Here is a 15,370-nt window from a genome sequence, read left to right as displayed (position 1 = left end):
TGCAATTTCTAGCGACTAGAAGTGAGAGCAGTTCTGGGGAATCTGTGGTCCATTTAATGATTTCACCAGTAACTTCTGAAGAATTACAGTTTCCCAACTTGTATGCATTTTGGTTTTTGTTTGGGCTTCCTGTTTTCCCATGTAGCTGATGGGAAGGCATTCAGAACTTCCATAAGCTATGTTAATATGCAAATCTGAATCTCTGTGCCAAGTAAGGACTTTACTTGGAATACCTTATGTAATTCTGACCAAACACCATGGACATCCCAAAAGTTCTACATGGTGTCATTTATTGCCCCTTTAATTCCCAAGATGACATTTGGACTAGTTTGCAATGGCCTGTTCTTCTAAAATGAAATCTTCTTAAGTGCAAGAATTATGGTTGAGTTAGTTTTAGATAAATTGTTATTTCGCTACCTCTGATGTTTCCATAGCATCATTGCAAGTCTGTAGTTAATGTCATTTATGAAGAATTGTGGTCCTTTTGCTTTCTACTTTTGAGTGAAGAACGCAGCTTGCAAGCAGGATATGATTCATAGTGACCTATAGTGTGGCTTGAAATTCTTGTAGTCTTTTTGTCTAAGCATAGCCCAGAGCAAAAGATTGGAAATTAAAAAGAACTTTTGCTGTGGTCATAGTGTTCGCCCTTCTGCTCTGACACTCTAACAGATTGGCGTGAGAATCATTAAGAGGAATTTAAATGAAACTCAAGTTTTATGAATGGAAAATGTTTCAAAGGAGTTTTAGGAAGTAGCATTGACCTTCTTGTGCTTGACCTGTTAATCTGTAGCCATGAATTAATACATATTTAGGTAACAGAACGTAATTCTTTGACGCTTGATCCACTGCTGATGCAATCAGGAAAAGGTGATGAGAATTAAAAAGTGTCAACAATTATGCTGCAACACTATCTGCATAAGCTTCCTGTGGACTGACCTGCTCTTCTCTACTGAGTGGAAAATTTTGTTTCATTACCAGTGTCGGAACAAAGGTACTTTTCTAAAAGGCAATTGGACTTTTTGGGGTTTTTTTCTTTGAAAACATTTCACTTCTCATCCAAGAAGCTTCTTAAGTTCAGAACTGAACTGAAAGTCCATTGGAAAAAGCACCTTTGTGACAACCATGATTGAGAATCTCCATAGATACCAGTGTTGGAGTAAGATTAAGTGTGCAATTTTTAAAACAAAATGAAAGTTTAGGGCTCTATTTTGTCTTTCACAAAATGTCTGACCCCTTGTTTGCTGTACCCCAAAATTCTCTGTAGCAGGGATGAAATGCTCCCAGTAGCAATGACAGACAGTGGTTTGGAGAACTAGTAGCGATGGTAGCTCGAGGCTCCACCCACCCACCCAGTTGCCAGGAAGTAACCTTTTTTTATCCTCTGCGCATGTGCAGTAGGGTTTGCACATGCACAGAGGGTTGGCACACGCACATGCATGGCGCATGCACTTCTGAACCGGTAGGGAAGGTAAGTAGATTTCACCCTTGCTCTGGAGGTGTATTTAGCAAGATCCACTTTTCTGATTGGTTTACATTACGGTACTTTTATGCGGCCCAGTTCAATCAAAATTCTTCTGTCCTCAAAGATTTTTTTTTTTAAATGCAGTACTCATGAAGAGACATTTCCCACTGAAACTTTTCTTTCTGTTAAGCCTGCCCTTGGTGAGATTAGGCAGTTAGACTCTACTGAAAAGTAGTGTCCTCTGTATTTTACTACCTGATGGCAACTTCAGAAGAAAAGAATGGAGAAATATCAGGGAAGTATCTTCTTGTCTTTATCGCAGCTAACACGAGCATCAAGCATTGTATTCACACATTTACCAAGTCATGTCAGTTTATTCAGAGAGATGATGAGCCTTTCCATGTGATTGATTTAAAATATCCTCCCATTTTTGAGTGGGTAGAACATTATACAGACATGAAATTTACTGCCCTTCTTATCAGTTCCTCTCCTACCTCTATTGCTTCTGCTCTGATTCACTACCAAAATGCTGTCTTGATTTTGCATGTGCAGTGAGTGCGATAAGCAAAGTGAGGTAGAGTCTGAGTTGGCTCTCCTCCTATGCATTACCAGCCAGCTGCAAATGACAGTTCTGCAGCAAGGATGAAGAGCCTGGCTGCAGAATTCTCTCGATAATATCCAGGTTCCTTCTGGATCTTTTCTCCTACCAGAGTTCTATTAGAAGCTAAACCGAATGAATAAGCAAATAAAACTCATATTGGAGTCATAGGGACACGGTGGCTCAGTGGCTAAGATGCTGAGCTTGTCGATCAAAAGGTCAGCAGTTCAGCAGTTTGAATCCCTAGTGCTGCGTAATGGGGTGAGCTCCCATTACTTGTCCCAGCTTCTGCCAACCTAGCAGTTCAAAAGCACATAAAAAATGCAAGTAGAAAAATAGGGGCCATCTTATAGGGATGGTAACTGTGTTCCGCATTTAGTCATGCCGACCACATGACCACGGAGATGTCTTCGGACAGCGCTGGCTCTTTGGCTTTGAAATGGAGATGAGCACCACCCCTTAGAGTAAGGAACAACTAGCATATATGTGCGAGGGGAACTTTTACCTTTACCTGCTCATTCCAAAGTAATTAGAAACATTTAACAAAGGAATACCCAAAGTCGAAGGAAGGAAGGAAAGAGCCGTTGCATAACTTCCTACTCTTGATGAAACAACCAACCACGAGTAGACTGGATCTTCATGAGGAGGAATTCCAGAATATAGGAGTGGCAGCTGAAAATGTTGTCTCCCCAGCAAGGGTGAAATGCTCCCGGTTTGGACCGGATTGCCTGATCCGGTAGCGATGGAGGCAGGTGATTCGGAGAACTGGTAGCAAAAATCCCTGCCCCACCCCCATGCCTAGCTGAGCCGCACAATCATCAGAGGCTTTTTTTTTACTTTTAAAATCATTTTTTCTACAACCTCTTTGGCCGAAAAAATGCTTTTAAAAGTAAAAAAAAAAAGCCTCTGATGATCATGCGGCTCAGCTGGGATCGTCAGAGCCTTTTGAAAGCATTTTTTTACAACCTCTTCACCGAAGAGGTTATAGAAAAAAATGGTTTTAAAAGTAAAAAAAAAAAAAATTGGCCATGCCCACCCAGTCACATTACCCCCACCACCACCACCACCAAGCCATGCCCTCAGAACCGGTAGTAACAAATTTTAGATTTCACCACTGCTCCCAAGGCCTTATCAGATAGCATTTTTATATAGATGGGATCAGAAGATAGTTGGCCCTGCTTGATCTCATTGGGTAGACAGCTCAATAAGAGACTAAGGGGTGAGCTCCCATTACTTGTCCTAGCTTCTGCCAACCTAGGAGTTCAAAAGCACGTAAAAAAAAATGCAAGTAGAAAAATAGAGACTACCTTTGGTGGGAAGGTAACAGAGTTTCGTGCACCTTTGGCATTTGATCATGCTGGCCACATGACTACAGAGATGCAGCACTGGCTCTTCAGCTTTGAAATGGAGATGAGCACCGCCCCCTAGAGTCGGGAACAACTAGCACATATGTGCGAGAAGAACCTTTACCTGGAGTCACAAAGGGAGATCAGTTACAAGCATTCTATTTTTCCATAGAATCCTTCCTCCCTCCTTTCCCTATATTTAGGTAAACACGGAATACTAATTTCCAGATTCTCCTGGGTTCTGTTCAGGAGGCAAGCAGGTAGCCATGGTCATTCCACCATGATGCCACTCTTTTTCATTAACCCTTAACCACAGATGTACTATTTCGGCTACGCTATTACAGACTTGAGGTCATAATGACCGCTCTAGCTGCTGGCCATAGTCCAGGTAATTGCACTACAGTATTGTGACTAGTAGTCCTGGACCTATTGCTTCCAAAAGATGCAGAAGACCATTTGAATTTGTTCTTGCCATATAAATTATTGCATGACGTAGATTGTACCTGGTCATCAATTTTATCAGAAGCTTCATCATCTCTGACATCATCACTGATGTCAGAATCGGTGGCGGCAGGTTCCTCATCGTCCATTACAAAATTTTTGTTGCAATCCGATTCCACTTCACTCAGATCACTCTCTGCTTCTTCATACCATGTTAGAACAGTTTCTTCGAAGTTTGGTCACCAAATCGTACTCTTTTTGGCAGAAAATGAGGCCCCGACATTATAAAAAATATATATGTTAACAAAGATCTGTGGTCAAAATGACCACAATTCAAATTCAAACGGCACTACAGAAAACACCAAATAACTTACGTAAGCGCAATGCTGCATGCACTCTTATTGGCGGGAAAACAAAAGCTATTCACAACCAGAATGGTTCATTTCTAAAAATAGAGGTGTTCTAAACATTTTGGAAAGCTGTTGCAACAGTTAAAGGATTGCTGGCTGAGCAGAATAATATTATTGCATGGTTTTAATAGGCCATTGGGACAGTGCTTCTGTATTTAGCTCTTTAGGAGAGAACTGTAATGGTACATGGGAATAAATTTGGTAAGCAGATGCTGATAAGACTTGATAAGATCAGATAAAATCAGATATGAGCATAGCCCATGGCTCCATAAGGCTGACAAATGCAACAGAATGGAAATATATAATGCTGACCAGGGAATGGAGGGAAGGGGCATGCCTTCATCAGCATGAAGTGGCTGATGTTCTAGTTTGAAAGAACAGGCTGGGAGACTGAGGCAACGGTTAACAGGAATTATTTATTTAACAACTCAGACAACAACTAACAGAACAAACGAACTTATAATAATAATAAATGAATAAATGAATTAAATAATTAAATAATAAATGAATTCTCCACCAATACTCCTTTGCTTTTTACATGACCACCACATATGGTAGTATGTGCCTGATTCTTGATTGCATTTTCAACATTTTGGGATAAATTTCTAAACATTTTTGCCAATCTCGCTGGCGGAAGATGCCACCTGTAGAACATTTTGTATAAATTTTCTTTATACAGTATTGCCAATGTTATTTTCCTATTTTCCCCCAAAATTCTTGCCATTTTTCCAGTTGTATATTGTACCCAAAATTTATTGCCCATGCCACCATCATTTCTTTGACCTGCTCTTCTTCCATTTTATAATCCAATAATAATTTATAAATTTTCTTTACCAATTTATCATTTATCCCCAAAAAGATCTTATTTATTATCATTAATTCCCTGTTAATGCCCCACTCTTTCATGTCTTTCAAGTAATGTGATTGGATCTGTAAATAGGACCACCACTCCAAATCTACCCCTTGTTCTTTTAATTCTTGCCTCGATTTCAGTCCCCCTTCTTCATTTATTATATCCTTATATCTGACATATTTTCCATGATTGATGGAACACCCAGGTTTGGGTGTACTAACACTTCTAATGTGGATAACCAAATCGGAACCTTCATGAAATTCTGCTGCTTAAATCTATTCCATATCTCCAATAAAGCCTGTCTTATAAAATGTCTTTGAAAATATTGATGTGCTACTTCTTTCCTGTACCACAAAAAAACTATGCCATCCTAGATGTAAGTCGTGGTCCTCTAATGTTAACAATTTTCTATTTTTTAAATTTATCCATTCTATTACCCAGGTGAGTGTTGCTGCTTGATGATATAACTCCCAATCTGGTACACCAAACTCTCCTCTTTCTTTTGTTTCTTGTAAAAGCTTAAATTTAATCCTTGGTTTCTTCCCTTGCCAAATGTATTCCGCTGTCATTTTATTCAATTTTCCAAAATCTTTTTTATCTAATTTTATAGGGATATTCTGAAGCAAGAAGAGTAATTTGGGTAGGATGTTCATCTTGATCATTACTATTCTTCCCATTAAAGAAAGCCTCAAATTTCTCCATCTCTCCAATTCTTCTTTTATGTGATGCATTAGTTTAGCATAATTATCTTCATTGATTGAAGTGCATCTTGCAGTTATATAAATTCCTAAATATTTCATTTTCTTCACTATCTGTACGTTTTTTCTCTTGGTCAACTCCTCCTTCTGTTTGTTCATCATATTTTTAACTATCATTTTAGTTTTGTCCTTGTTAATTTTCAGTCCAGTCCAGTTCAGAAATTTCCAGTCCATTTCCATATTCTTCTAATACTTCCATAAACTTCACACTTGATTGTAATGGATCCTCAATGATAAAAATCAGATCGTCTGCAAAAACTTACAATTTGTAAATTTCTTTCCTAATTTCCAGACCTTTGATTTGTGTTTCTTTTTGTACTATCCTTGTTAACACTTCCAGGGACAATATGAACAATAACGGCGATAGTGGGCACCCTTGTCTAGTATCCTTATGAATTTTAATTTTTTTTTGTCACCTCTCCATTCACTATTACTTTGGCTTCTTGCTTAGAATATATTGCTGAAAACATATTTAAAAATTTGTTGCCAAATTCCATATACTTTAATTGTTGTGCCATAAATTCCCAGTTGACGTTATCAAATGCTTTTTGAGCATCTAAAAATAGCAGTGCTACCTGTGTGCCACTAGAATATCTCATAATATTCTAAAACATCTAGTATTATTTTTATATTATTTTTCTTTTGTCATTTTAATAAGAAACTGTTCTGATGTGAATAAATTCATTAAAAAAACTTTTTTAGACAATTGGCTATTATTGATGTGAATATCTTATAGTCTGTATTTAGAAGAGATATAGGTCTATAGTTTTTAATTAGCATTCTATCAGAGTTTTCTTTTGGTATCAGTGCAATGTTTGCCTCCACCCATGATGATGGTATTTTTGCCTCTTCTAACACTGCATTATATACTTCAGGTAAGACTTGTCCCAGGCTATCTTGCATTTCTTTATATAATTCTATTGGTAGATCATCAGGGACTGGTGTCTTATTATCTTTTTGTTTTTGAATCACCTCTAATAATTCCGACATCCTTATTTCTTCATTTAACATATTTTTGATTTCTTCTGGAATTTTTTGTAGTTCTGCTTTCTCAAAACATTGTAATATTTTCTCTTCTGTATAGCAGTTAGTCTCTTTATATAATTTTTCATAAAACCCCTGGATTATGTTTTTCTTCTCCTCTCCACTCTACAGATGAATATAGTTAAAAGTAAGGAGGAAAAGCCTATAGGATGAACCCATACAACTTTTAATTAATTTATTTCCACTCATCAAACCCTCCTGTTTAATGTAACACATAGTGAAAAGAAGTGTGTATATATCTTTCATCACCATTTAATTATGCAGCTTAAACTGAGCCAAGTTTGGTATGCAGAAGATAACGATGCCTGTAAATCCATTATGTTAAATTTAAGACTAAGTTTGGATTTGAATCATAGTGCTTAATCTTTTGGTCCACCCATTTCCCAATTGGAACTGCAAACTTTGTCCTTGAGTATATAGCTGTAATAATTCCAGTTGGCAAAAAAGCAGAAGCACGATGAGGATGTGATATTATTCTAAGGTAGGAGAAGATGTTCTCAGGATAATTATCTTCATGTGTTCTAGTAGCTAAGCATTCAGCCCGAATATAATCTGGAGAAGGATATAAAACCTTCTTCAAGAAGCTCAGTCTTGACAAAAGGCTGTTGACAGGTTCAATCCCTCTAAGATAGGGGTGTACTAAATAATCTTTCTTGGGCTGAAGATGTCACTTGGCCAAACTCCAGAAAAAAAAGAAAGCAAAGGTAGTACAAATAATAATAGGCTATTTGGGTGCAATCCCAAAACAATTGGAACACCGCTTGAAGATCACTGACAAATTCATCATTAGTCAATTGCAAAAGGCAGCTTTACTTGGAAGAACTTGCCCGGATATCTGTAACACCATCGAACATCCAGATCTGCCTATCGCAGGTCCTTGGGAAGGAATCGATAGCAGACAAAAATGCCAAATCCAATCTGAACATCTGAATGACTGTGTAACAGATCATAATTAAATATATTCAGTGCAGGAGAACTTTTCATATCTAAAATATTTCTTTCCTTCTTTGTTAATTAAAAACTACAGTCCAATAAAAAATTTTCAATAGTTCCTAGAGCCACATATGAAAAAAAATAACAACCTGATTTCTCACTAAGTCATGAACAACAATATACTGTATTTTTTGGAGTATAAGACGGACCTTAGTTTTGGGGGGGAAATGTGGGGGGGGAAACTACCAGGTATTCATTTGGCTAGCGTCCTTAGTCTGGTCAGCTTCAGCACACAGTTTGCTGGTTTTGAGCACGTGCACACCAGGTTGAGGATAAAAAAACAGCTTCTAAAGCACAGCTAATCTTCAGAGAGAGAAGCAATGACAAAAGCAGACAAAGCATGGAAGATTGCGTTGCTTGCTAGTGCCTTGTTAGGGATGAAAAACAGCTTCTAAAGCACAGCTGATCATTGGAGGGAGCAGCAATGAGAAAAGCAGGCTAAGCATGGAAGATCGCTCGCTAGTGCCTTGTTAGGGCTGAAAAAAAGCTTCAAAAAAGCTACATTTGGAGTATAAGACGCACCCAAATTTTCAGCCTCTTTTTTGGGTGTGGGGGTGCGGGGAAGGTATGTCTTATACTCTGAAAAATACAGTAATAGATCAATATAGAATAATAGAATTATAGGGTGATCTTCTAGTCCAACCTCATATCCAAGGCAGAAGTCCATATACCATTCTGGACAATTGGTTGTCTACATCAATGGTCACCAACTGGTGGTTTGTAGACCATTGGTGGTTCACGAGAAGTTTTTGGTGGTCCACAGAAAAATTATTTGCATTTTTTATATTGCACTAAATCAGGGGTCCTCAAACTACGGCCCCTGGGCCGGATACGGGCAATGAATTTTTGTGTTTCTGCAGAGAGTCTCTCCCTTTGGGGTCTTTTTGTGCAGGTCAGGGGGGAGACATTCCTACTTGGGGTCTGCTTCAGCCTCCTTGTGCAGGGTTTTGGGCGAAGGCTGGAGGGAAGTGCTGCTGGTGGTGAAGAGCCGGAGGACCTTTTTCCAGTGGGACGGCATCATGGCTTGGAACTGACTGACCATCTCAGCTTGTGAGCCTCCAGGTGCCGGTACCTGGTCTTGCACTCCCACAGGTCTTCCCTCTGCTTGGAAGAGGGAAGTACTTGGTGTACTCAATGAAGTGCTTCTGCTGCACCTCCTTCTCGGTCAGATCCAATTTGAACTGAGCCAGCTGTTTTGCCAACTCTTTCTCATGGTGGCTGCTTAGGTCCAGCAACTGTTTCCTGTTGGGCCCTAAGGAGCCCGGGAAGTCAGGCAAGGAGTAGCAAGTAGAGGCTGGCAAGTTGCCCCTTGATATGACATCGAGTTGGCCATGCCTACCCAGTCACATGACCACCTTGCCACACCCATCCAGCTGGTCATTAGGCAGATCATATTAGTGGTCCGCAGGATTTAAAATTATGAATTTAGTGGCCCCTGAGGTCCAAAAGGTTGGTGACCCCTGGTCTACATAATCAGATCCAATGCATGTGACCACTAAGTGTTTCAGAATTTTGAAACATTATTGTATCAGTAGTGAAAGAAGGAGCTTTTTCTGTGTAAGTGAATAATCAGAAAAGGACCTTGAAGTTCTGGATAACCATCTCTACATGGTATACAAATGTTTTCTTTCAAATATCACTTTTGTTCACCCACTTGAGCAACAAAAACATTGTAATCCACAGCATACTTGCCACTTTGGTTAAATTGCCTATTTCTCTCTCTCTCTCTCTCTCTCTCTCTCTCTCTCTCTCTCTCTCTCTCTCTCTCTCTCTCTCTCTCTCTAAAACATGAAGCAGTATTTCTTATTTGAATTGATTAGAAGTTAAGTGAGAAATAGCAATAGCACTTAGATTTATCTACCAATTCACAGTGCTTTGCAGCCCTCTCTAAGCAGTTTACAGAGTTAGCCTATTGCCCACAATGATCTGGGTCCTCATATTACCCACCTCAGAAGGATGGAAGGCTGAGTCAACCTTGAGCCGGTGAAATTCAAACTGCCGAATTGCTGGCAGCTGGCAGTCAATAGAAGTAGCTTGCAATACTGCATTCTAACCACTGTGCCACCACAGATCAGTTCCCATCACCAAAAAGTTCATATTCTAAGAGAGGATGTTGTAGTTTTTAAATTTCTATTTCAAATGAAAGCATTTCTCGACTTTCCTTTCCTGAACTGGTTGGTGGGAAAGACCTTGGGAGGCAGGAGGAAAAGCTACAGACTAGGTAAATGATCAAATAAGAAGCAGATGGCCTCCAGAAGAAATATGGACATGGCAAATGCCTCAGTAGAAACTCTCCCTAGTTGTCTGGATTGTAAAGTGGGGGGGGGAGGGAGAGGCATGTGCTTTGAGAATCTCAATGTCCTGTTAATCTAAATTTACAATACAGTTAGAGCCAGTGCTTCAGGATGTCCTTCCTGTCTGGAATACCTTGCAAGCAGTGGTGGAATTCATTTTTTTTTACTACCAGTTCTGTGGGTGCGGCTTGGTGGGAGTGGTGTGGCTTGGTGGGCGTGGCAGGCGAAGGATACTGTAAAATCTCCATTCCCACCCCACTCCAGGGGAAGGATATTGCAAAATCTCCATTCCCACCCTACTTTGGGGAAAGCCAGCAGTGGTTTTACCGGTTCTCCGAACTACTCAAAATTTCCGCTATAGGTTCTCCAGAACCTGTCAGAACCTGCTGAATAGCACCCCTGCTTGCAAGGCTGACATTCCTGCATCTTGTTGCTTTTTCCTACTCTATGTACAAAAGTGCACAGAAGAACAGTATTTTTTTCTTTTTTTTTAGAAAACATAGATTTAAATTAGAGAATTGGAGGACTAAAAAGAACAATCCTAGCCAAGAGTCAGTGAGTATGCACTGTAGATATGGTGGCCCAGAGAGAACATAAAAGCTTCCTGCTTCTTTAATTGCCATTAAGAAGGTAGGAGTCCTATTCTATCTATCAATCAATCGATCGATTGATCAATCAATTTGTCTGAGAGCATGCCAGATACAGTGTTGCTACAAGGTGGAACACAAAGTCAAGGGAGATAGAAATTAGTGGCCTTTTCTTGTATTGGATTTTATATTGATCTCATGAAAATTTAAATCTTCAATATTGGTCTGTGATTGCAACAAAGTTGACAGGTTGATCAATTGACAAATAGGATACTATTTTAACATTTAAGTGTTTTAATATTTAGGAGATTATTAATTTAGTAATTTAGGACTTGGTAGACTAAGATTTTGCTATCCTAGTATTTTATTTATAGATTACTTAAATCATGTTGCTTTTAAGTGTGTTAGATTTTTATTAGGATATTTAATATTCTAGTATCTGCACTTATGTTGCATTCTGTTCGTTTTATCTTGATGTGTAGAATTGGTTTAGTGTTTTTTTTCCTTTTATTTCTCTTTGCACTTTGCCATTCTTCCGATGAAACTGTACAAAATTCTATAAAGGGTATTGATTGATTGACCTTTTCCATGCTTATTTCACCCAGCAGGCTAAGCAAGTTTATTTAACCATGATAATAATCATGCAGAATAAATTTTAATCATCTGGGTTCATACAATACATTAAGCAAATATATATATTTGCTATGTACAATACATACATACATACATGTATATAAAACAAGACACAAAAATCCACTAAATCAAATAAACTACATTATTTTGCTATATTCTACAGAGACTTCTACATATTTTAACAACACATAATAACAGTCAGTAATAATCTCAGCAGTGTTCCAATGCTTACGACCTATTTGGTTAGTTCCAACAATATAAAACCATCTTTATAAGCCATTGCTGTACCAACAGTGATCTATGCCAGTGAAACATGAGTAATAACAGCCTGCACAGCACAAAAGCTCTATGTGTTTCATCAACGTTGCATACAAAGAATTCTGGGTGTCATTTTGGTGCAACGGTGCACCAATGAGGAAACTTTGAGGTGTTGTGGAACCAGGAAATTGTAGACTATTGTGATGGAACATCAAATGCATCTAGCTGGCCATATTCTCCACTTGCCAGGACATTGATACCTGAAAAACGCTGCACAATGAGAGCTGCCAGAGGGAAAGTGGAAATAGACCACTCAAAACTTGGTGTCAGATGTTAAAAGATGACTTATGGATGGTGGGCATCAAAGGGAAGATGTCAAAGATACTGCCGCGGAGTGGATAGAATTCATTGGAAGAAGCTTGTTGTCTTATGCGCAAAAGGAACCAATGATGATGACAATGATGAATAACCTCAAAAATGAAAACCATCATAGTAATAATAATATAGGACACGCTGAAGTAATTTAACTCAATTTAAAATAGACCAACAAAGAAATATAAATAAAATTGTAGATAGTGCTGGTTGGGGAATTCTAAGAATAGAAATCTTCTTTTCCTAAAGTTGCCAAAGGTTGTGAAATACTGCTCTGGAGAAAACAGGTACCCAAACAGAAAAATGCCATCTTCAATCCTTGGGCTTCATAAAAAGGTATGTATGTATGTATGTATGTATGTATGTATGTATGTATGTATGTATGTATGTATGCATTTCCCCAGGATGACCCTATCAGATAGGTCCATTCTGGTTAGAGAAGTATTCCTGAAAGTATAAAGATGTTTAGCCATAACAGATTTTATAAATTAAAACCATCACTTTCAGTTGAACCTGGAATTCTGTTGGGAACCAGCAAAATGGCCACAGCAGAGTTTTTAATAAGCTTATGGAGATGAGCATCAAAACAGTTGTATTTTGCACCAAATGCAATTTATGGGTCATTTGCAAATGCAGCCCCATGTTCAAAATAATGTTTTGCAGTAGTCCAAGTGAAAAGTGACAAGGACAGGATAAACACACTTTTTGGTATAGACTGGTAAGGAATAATTCTCAAAGCAAGCCAAAGCAGAGGTATTTGGCATGAGCAGAGGTGGATTCTACTTACCTTTACTACTGGTTTGCAATGGGGCCTGTTGACATCAGGGTTAGAGGGCAGAGCCTCCCACTGGTTTTACTACCGGTTCTATAGAACCAGTGCGAACCGGGGGCAACCCACCACTGGCCATGAGCCACAATATCATGGTAATCAATATGTCCTTGAGCAAGGCCATGGATTACATACATTGCATTAATCACAAAGGATACAACTTATCATTGACATGATGATGTCACTATGATCATTACACAATTCCCCCTCCTCCCCAAATGCTTGAAATCAGGAGCATATTTTATAAGGAACAACCTGTAGCAACCAGGAATACAACTATTATGGTCAGAGTTATAATAACATGATTTGAGAACAAATCTCTAACTACTGCTTTGGGCAATGTAGCCAATCAAAATAAATTAATTCGTATTACACATTGCATTCTGTGCGATTGTAATATGCCTGGTATATTGGATGTCATGGAACATCAATATACATTTCAAAATCTTTCATCAAAATTCTGTCTAAACTAAGAATGTTATTTTTCCTGATAAGTTTCTTTCAGAACAAGTACCAGGCTCCAAGATTATAATTAGTGTTCTATATCTTTAATTACAGAAATATTTCTCAAAACCATTCATTTCCTTGTCATAGCCATAATTGTGTGATGGAATCACAAAAAAGCTCGAAGTTTAATGTGAAATTTCTTTTTCTCTCCTGTAGGTGGTAGAGATGAATTTTGGTCCATTATAGATTTTCTAAACTTGGAACCAGCCTTCTAATTTTCAAGATTCCATACTGTTGTTTTGATCAAACAAGGTTAGGATATAGCTAAACCTATAATAAAGATTCTAAAAGAAATCTTACCTGGATTTTATTGGAAGCTTTCATTGGAAGATGCTGAGTTTTGTTCAGCAGATATATTCTTGTTGTGGCCAGAGAGAGAAAATATCTGCCTCTACCTAGGATGGAACTCACAGCCTCCTGATTGTGAGGCGAGAGCTGCACTTCTAGGCCACCACACCACTGCTGTTTCTAAAAGTTGTGAATACAAAAAGGAGAGAGGGAGAGACAGACAGACAGACAGACGGATGGATGGAATGATGGATGGAATGATGGATGCATGGTTGAATAGATGACACTGGGGACATTGGAAAAGATCAAGTAAAATCTCAATGCAAATGATTTCCAGGATTGCAAACAGAGAAATGCCAGTGGTGAATTGGTGAATTGTTGGAAGCAACTGAAAGAGAAAATCTAGTTGCACAGTTAAGCCAAGAAATAGCCAGGCTAAGTAGCCAAAATGAATAAGAAGGTGAGGGCCATACAAGCTGGATCCACCTCTGTTGTTGATGTAACCACTTGCACTCCATACTTATGTATTGATTTACTTGATAAGACAGCCATAATTAAATCGACTCAGGGTGGATTATATGTAATTAAAAACAAATCATACAATAAAATTTAAAAATAAAAGGAAAAAAATCAATAACAATAACAATTGCAAATGCAATTTTGGGCCAGGCCAGTAGCAATAATTTGAGCACAGGGATTCTTGTTAGGGTATTGAATTTAGTAGTTGGAACAGTAAAGTGCACAATAGGCCAGAACACACAGTTGTAGTTAATTAATTAGAGAGAGCTGATTCATGCATGATGGAATCCACACTATGATTGGTTATTGTAAGTATAAAGGGCTCAGGGCAGGGGCGGGGGGGTGGCGGTTATTATAAAGGAAGGTCTTGAGCCGAGGGAGACCACTGTTCCACAGATAGCTGGATGTGAGTCCCTCTTTGTAAAGTGGGGTCGTGGAGTACAGATGGGCTTGTTGGTCACGTACCTGGCTCCCTGCCACGTGGCAACGGCCCTGCCCGAGCTGCTTAACGTTATAGCCGAGGTGGCAGTGGACACCCCCAGACTTGTTATCATGGGGGATTTCAACCTGCCATCTATCGGTGAAACATCTGAGGTGGCTCGAGAGTTCATGGCTTCCATGACGGCCATGGACCTTACTCAGTTAATTCATGACCCCACTCACACAGGGGGACACACTCTGGACTTAGTTTTTGTCTCTGGTCAGTGGTTGAGTGGTCTTGATATAGGGGATATAGCCATCGAACCCTTGTCATGGTCTGACCACTCGCTCCTTCGACTGGACTTTCTAACCGCTGCACCCCACCGCAGGGAGGCGGGACTGATCAGGTGGTTCCGCCCCAGGTGCCTGATGGACCCTGATAGGTTCCAGATGGAGCTTGGGCCATTTCCTGAGACTCTGGCTCATGACTCGGCTGAAGACCTGGTGGCCGCCTGGGATAGTGCGAATGCCGGGGCCTTGGACCGTGTCGTGCCTTTGCGGCCTCTGACCCGGCACCGAATTCATTTAGCTCCTTGGTTCTCTGAGGAGCTTAGGGAGATGAAGCGCCGGAAAAGACGCCTGGAGAGTAGTTGGAGGACCAGCCGTTCCGAATCCGACCGAACACTGGTGAGGTCTCATATTAAGACCTACCTAGTGGGAATAAAAGCGGCGAAATCTAGCTATTTTGCCGCTCTTAT

Source organism: Pantherophis guttatus, chromosome 4 (genome assembly GCF_059756535.1).
Source record: "Pantherophis guttatus breed Tessera chromosome 4, ASM5975653v1, whole genome shotgun sequence".
Lineage (NCBI taxonomy): Eukaryota > Metazoa > Chordata > Lepidosauria > Squamata > Colubridae > Pantherophis > Pantherophis guttatus.
The sequence above is the reverse complement of the archived record's forward strand: the minus strand, read 5'-3'. Positions refer to the sequence as shown.